The sequence below is a fragment of the Gossypium raimondii genome, chromosome 3 (genome assembly GCF_025698545.1).
Source record: "Gossypium raimondii isolate GPD5lz chromosome 3, ASM2569854v1, whole genome shotgun sequence".
Classification (NCBI taxonomy): domain Eukaryota; kingdom Viridiplantae; phylum Streptophyta; class Magnoliopsida; order Malvales; family Malvaceae; genus Gossypium; species Gossypium raimondii.
In genome coordinates, this window is record NC_068567.1 from 3,088,553 (window position 1) to 3,095,592 (window position 7,040).

General features: G+C 33.9%; 1 long non-coding RNA gene across 1 annotated transcript; it reads right to left on the reverse strand.

Annotated features, from left to right (window-relative positions):
• Window positions 1-246: 246 nt before the first annotated feature.
• Window positions 247-1,292, reverse strand: LOC128039715 (uncharacterized). The gene is made up of 2 exons (XR_008194184.1): window positions 819-1,292; window positions 247-498 (listed from the first exon to the last, which is right to left on the reverse strand). It is a non-coding gene; the product is annotated as an uncharacterized LOC128039715 (long non-coding RNA).
• Between the last annotated feature and the right edge of the window lie 5,748 nt (window positions 1,293-7,040).

The window sequence follows — 7,040 nt, forward strand, 5'->3', positions numbered from 1 at the left end:
AATTTTATTTAAATCTATTAAAATTTTTGAAGATTTTCACTAAAATTTGTTGTTCCTCATACATGCACATCAACACGTATGACAGAAGATCATGGAAAACTTGATTCGAAAACTATCTATACGTGTATCATGCCAATGGTGAAGGACATGCCGACCATTAAAGTTTCGGTACAGATTGCCGAAATGCAAGCACGATTCCAGTATCGAATATCATATCGAAAGGCGTGGATAGCTAAACAGATGACATTGGAGTAATTGTATGGGGATTATGATTCGTCGTATAAGGAGATTGTAATAAGCCCAATTTACCCGGGCCCTTACAAAACAAAAAATAAGCAGTCTAAGTTTTTACAGGCCCAAACCCCAACAGCCCACTAACTAAATTCCAACAGGAACCCTAGCAGCATACAACCTTCAACCCTAGCCGCCGCACATCAGCCCCGCACCACCACCCTTTGCGCACGTACGTGTCCCACGTACATCTCCAGTTGGCCGAATCTGCGCAACAAACGGCAAAACAGACGCAAAGAACAAGTAAACGAAAGAGAAAAACGCAAAAAAAAGAGAGAATAACGGAAATACAACTGCGTTGTGTTATTTCTTTGATTTTTCTTCATCTTTCGACTATAAAAAGTCGAGGAAAATCTGTAAAAAGGAGGGGGATTTCACGAATCAAATAAAAAACAGAAAAGAAATTGATATCAAGAAGAGATTTTAGATTGAAGATAGATATTTGTTTTTTTTTTCTCTTTTTTTTTGTTTTGACTTTTTTTAAAAAAAACTAGTAAGTAATAAGAAAAAGAAAGGAAAGGACTTACCGGAGGTCCGTGGTCTTCTCGTTGGCCAAAGATTGCCGTCCTTGGCGGAGCAGTGGCGAAGGAGCGGCGGCACGGCGACATAAAGATGCTAGGGTCAAAACCCTAGCAGAGAGAAAGGGGGCAACGGTTTTTTTGTTGTTTTAGAAAGTGGGCTGTCAAATGATTTTTAAAACAGAAAATTTTGTTTAAATAATAAGGCAATACGGTGTCGTTTCATTAGGCCCCCTAGACGCCCAAAACGGCGTCGTTTTGGGGGCCAACCCATGCACCGACCCGATCTGGTCCCAAATCCGCGTGTTTTGTAGCATGGGGGAATTTGCGCAATTGGTCCCCCTATTTTTGCAGTGTGTTTAAATTAAATTTCTGATTTCTTTTAAATTTCACTGCACATTCTATTTTTACTTCAAATCAGTCCCTATTACTGTGCAGCGTTTTAGGGAGGCGGATTATTTCTCTTTTGGTCCTCCACCCTTGCGCGCGCATTCAATGTGATCCTGTTTTCAAATTTACTTCGAATTTAGTTTTTTTTAAGTTCAATTTAACCCTTTTATAAACTATTTTATTCATTTTTTATAATTATGTTATACTATGACATTATTATTATTATTATTATTATTATTATTATTATTATTATTATATACGCTTGTTTTAAAATAATACATATACATTTTTTTTAAAAAGCTTTTAATACATACATATATTTTGTATATACAAACATTTTTTTACTTTTTAAATATGAATATACGTATTTTTATATTATCCTTCATAGATTTTTTACAAACGTATGTATATATGTATACCTACATATTTTAATACATATTTTAATACATTCATTTTCTATAGTATAAATATATATGTTTTTGTTTTAAATTATTATAAACATTTTTATTATTTTATATATGCTCCATTATTTTATATACATATTGTACATATTTTTATATTTTTACTTTATTTACACAATTCTCATATACATATATGCATGCATTTTAGAAATTATTATAAGTTTTATGTATTTCATTCCCTTTTATATGTATACTTATATATGTGTTTTATATATGCATTAACATTTTAGCATGTTTTTAAAGAAAATATATTTTGGTTTCAGTCAAAGCATTAAAATCGTTTTATTTTTCTTAATTTTTTTTAAATATTTGGCAATCGTGATTCTCGAGAAAGATCGTGTCCTAACTTACTGGATTGCGATTATTTTTTTTGATGAATTTAGAAAACCAAGTATTTATTTTGCAATAAATTCATGAAATTTTCAAATAAAAGCTTATTCTCAAGAATCCAAAAATGTCGGGTCCTAACTTACTGGTCATGACATTCTGGCATCTCGAAATAAGAATTTTCAAAAGCAAAAGGCAATATTCTGGTATTTTGAAGATTTAAAAATATTGTGCCCTAACTCATTGGGTGTGGTGTTTTATTTCTTTGAAATAAGAATGTCTTATTATTTTGATTCATTCATGAGATAAAAAGTTTCCTTTTAAAATCTTTTCAATTTTTCAACACCAAGACATTAAAGAATCAATTTGGTACCAATTTTGGGGAGTTACGAGGGTGCTAATCCTTCCTCATGCGTAACTGACTCCCGGACTCATTTTCTTAAATTTCGTAGACCAGAATCATTTTAAGGTGAGCCGATCACACCTTAATAAAGGATCGATGGCGTCTCCAGTTTTTGTTTTTTTTAAGTCGACAACTAAAATTTTTGTTTACAAAAAATGGTTTCGACAGCTTGGCGACTCCGCTGGGGACACTAGAGAGTCGAGCTAGAAATTGATTCATTTTTGTCTTGTGATCAAAAAATTAAATTTGGGTTTTAAAATCATGATTTCCCTTCGCATTCATTGATTTTCATCATGATATGTTTGTTCGATTGGCCTAAGTCTGTTCGTATTTGCATTTTGCATTGCATAAGTTGGTCAAATTTACCCTCTAAGTGGGAGCGAGAAACTAGTCCTTCGTGAGGTTTTCACCTCCGTGCAGGGTAGTGGACCGCTTCCGGGATACATCTGTACCTATGTCTTCGTGAGATTTTCATCTCCATGCAGCCATAGGGAAATGTATCCCCCTGAACTGAACTCGATTCATATGAGCCTATAATGGGCGAGGATCGAGGAATCTGCTGGTTCGGGTACCCTTACTCTAGAAACTAAACCTCATATAGTGAGCTTTAGGAACTTGCCCTAGGTAGAACTATTCCAAAACCCTAGTGGATTCTGAAATAAGTGTTCTTGCTATTTCATGTTTGTATTGGATTATATCTTTATGTGTGATACTAACTTGGGTTTGTTTTTGTTTTGACTGCATGGCATTTCATTATAGAAAAGAGATGTTGATTCACGTTTGGTTGTTAATAGAGAACTTGCCATGAAAAACGGGTTTCTTGATAAGGTGGAAGATAATATGGTTGTTCGAGTATAGTCTAAGAAAATGTGACACGAAAGGTAATAGCCTAACAAGAGGAGTATACGACTTTGCTGCATGACCTGAGGATTCAAATTGTCAAAGTTTATTCAAAAGTCATCAAAGGTCCTAATCTTTTAAAGAAGCTAATGAACGTGAGTGAGCAAGGAGTTACGACCTAGATCAAACAAAAAGGAGCTCAAATTCGCGAGATGCATCTTAAAATCCGAATGATCGATGACTTCTCTTGGAGTACGAGGGTGAAGCCGTATAGATATAGCCGCTTTATGTAAAGAGATTTGTTTTCTAGTGAAGTTTTCTAGTAAAGAATTGAACATGAATCAACGTCTCTTTTCGCATTCATTTCATGCATTTGCATTACATTACATCATATGCATCAAACACCTCTAAATGATCCTAATTAATTAAAATCACTGCTCAGTTAACCTGGAAACCAACCAACCAATCAAACACCATTATGGCACTCGAGCAAAGATTAAAGACATGGATCAGAGATTGGAAAAGCTCGAACAGCACCAGAAAGAAATGCAAGACCAACTCCAGTTACAAGTGCAGGAGCGGTTAGACAAGATGCAACAGGATATGTCAGAGAAGATACAGGAATCCCAAAATAATATGATGGCAAAGTTAACCCAACTGTTGAATGGAGGAGGTGATAAGGGAAAGGGTCCCATGGCTGATGTCGAAGAGGGAAAAGAGGATGAATCACTCTATCCTCCAGGCTTTACTCCTTCACATGTGCGAAGTCAAGCTGAATATCTGCACAAATCTACTGTCACAATCAGGCCTCAGCAGTTTCGGGCTAGTGTTTCAAACTTCTAAGCTGGATCGGGTTTTAATCCCGGAAATAACCCTATTAACTCTGCCATTCCTGACTTTGATGAAGTGGCTAAAAAAGAAAGAATAAAGGAAGAGTTACCAAAGCAGTTAGAAGAAAGGTGCAAATGGCTCGAGGAGAAATTAAAGGTGATGGAGGTCACTGAAAGTTATCGAGGAATTGATGCTAAATAGCTGAGTTTAGTTCCGAATTTGGTACTCCCTCAGGGTTTTTTACCCAAATAGGATAGAAAAAAAATACTGAAATGGGATGTCAGAAAAAAAATTTACCAAAATAGGTTACTTTTTCATTGGAGCCTATTTGGTAGGCGCCAATGAATAAAATAATAATAAAATATAATTTTATATTTTTTTAATATTTTTTGAAAAAATACTGATTCAAAATACGGTCGGGTCGGGTGGCGCCTCTCAAGTAGGCGCCAATGAAGGAGCTTGATGGAGGCGCCAATGGTAATGTATTTTTTAATAAATAATTTTGTTTATAATTTAAAAGGTTTATAGTTTGTGAATTTTTAGGATATATTTTAGAAAATATTGTGAATTTTTTTATTAATTATTAATTATAAATTATCTATATTTAGTGTTTATAGTTTAGATTAGAATTTTGTATGAATATTTTAAATTTTTGTATGAATATTATAATTTTTTATGAATATTGCAATGTTGTATGAATATTGTAATTATTTTATAATTAAATTTGTATTTATAGTTTTGGATTAGTAATTTTTGTATGAATATTGTAATTTTGTATGAATATTATAAATTTTTGTATGAATATTGTAATATTATAGTTTTGTATGAATATTGCAATTTTTTGTATGAATATTGTAATTTTGTAATTTTGTATGAATATTATATTTTTTGAATGAATATTGTAATATTATAATTTTGTATGAATATTGTAATTTTTTGTATGAATATTGTAATATTGTAATTTTGTATGAATATTATAATTTTTATGAATATTGTAATGTTGTATGAATATTGTAATATTATAATTTTGTATGAATATTGCAATTTTTTTGTATGAATATTGTAATATTGTAATTTTGTATGAATATTATAATGTGGGGATATATTGTAATATTGTAATTTTTTGTATGAATATTGTAATTATTTTATAATTAATTTGTTAGTAATTTGGGAAAAATTCACAATATTTTGTTCACCATTGGCGCCTCCCAAATAGGCACCACCATTGGCGCCTCCCAAATAGGCACCACCATTGGCGCCTTCCAGATAGGCGCCAATACTATGTATTATACGGGTTATATACTAACCCGGAAAAGTATAAATTATATTTTAATCAAAAAAATTATTATTATTATTTTATTCATTGGCGCCTACCAAATAGGCTCCAATGAAAAAGTAACCTATTTTGGTAAAAAAATTTTCTGACATACTATTTCACTAAATTTTTTTTTCTATCCTAATTAGGTAAAAAACCCAACTCCCTCATAAGTTTAAGATGCCAGAATTCGAGAAGTACAATGGGACGACTTGCCCAGAGGCTCATATCACCATGTTCTGCAGGCGAATGGCTGGATACATTAACAATGACCAGCTATTAATACACTGTTTCCAAGATAGCCTAGCAGGGGCAGCATCTAAGTGGTACAATCAGCTGAGCCGTACCACAATTGGTTCATGAAGGGACTTGGCACAAGCATTCATGAAACAGTATAGTCATGTGACAGACATAGCTCCTGATAGAATTACCCTTCAAAACATGGAGAAGAAGTCGAGCGAAAGCTTTAGGCAGTACACACAAAGTTGGAGGGAAGTCGTAGTCCAAGTTCAACCACCGCTCTTAGAGAAAGAAATGACGATGCTTTTTATAAATACATTGAAAGCCCCGTTCATCACACATATGTTAGGAAGTGCCACAAAAAGCTTTTCTGACATAGTCATGAATGGTGAAATGATTGAAAGCGTCATAAGGAGCGGGAAAATTGATGCAGAGGAGAGTAACAAGAGGTCAATCTCAAGGAAAGAGAAAATGAGGTGAACAACACGAGTTACTCTAAACCAGTTATTGTGAGTCAGCCAAGAAAGGTGGCTACTAACCAACAAAGTTTATTAAGACAATAATCTAGAGTGAAACCAGGTACTGAGAAGCTCCAATTCACACCAATTCCGATGTCATATAAGGATCTGTATCAAAGCTTGTTTGATGCGCATGTTGTTGCTCCTCATTACTTAAAACCTCCACAACCTCCGTATCCTAAGTGGTATGATGCGAACGCGCAATGTGACTACCACGCGAGAATTATGGGGAACTCAATAGAGAATTGCATTACCTTCAAAAAGCTAGTTGAAAAATTCATCAACATGGGTATTGTCAAGTTGGGTGACTCATCAACTGCAGAAAATCCTTTACCCAATCATGATTGAGGATGGAGGGACTGCAATGTATGAAGAGGTGGTGAGGTTTTCATATCGATGCCATATATGCAGCCACAAATAAAAAGGTCCTTGTTAGATATTCGCCTGGGAGGTGTTATAAGTAATGGGACTGCAGAGGAAACCCCTATATTATTTAGAGTTTGTTAGAGTAATGTTCAGAACACACTTGTTGCTTTTAGCCTAGAAGCAATAAGAACTTCTTTGTGAAATAGGCTCATGTCTGAACATTATTATTTTAATAAAATACATCAGTGCAATCATCTTTGAGCAAATGTTCTTTCATTCTTTACGATTCTTTCATTCTTTTGGATTTTCTGCCAAACTATTCTTTCATTCATTCATAATCATATTATCTATAAATCCATACATTCTTTGTGTATTCTTTAACACCTACAATAGGTCCCTGGATATCAATGACATGAGTGACGCTGCTACAGACTCAAAATCTCCTTTTTGAGTGAGCCATGTGTTTAGAGAGATCTCACAACTTTGAAGAGGACATGGATTGTAGCTTATCTCCAGACTTGATGAGGATGGTAAAATAAG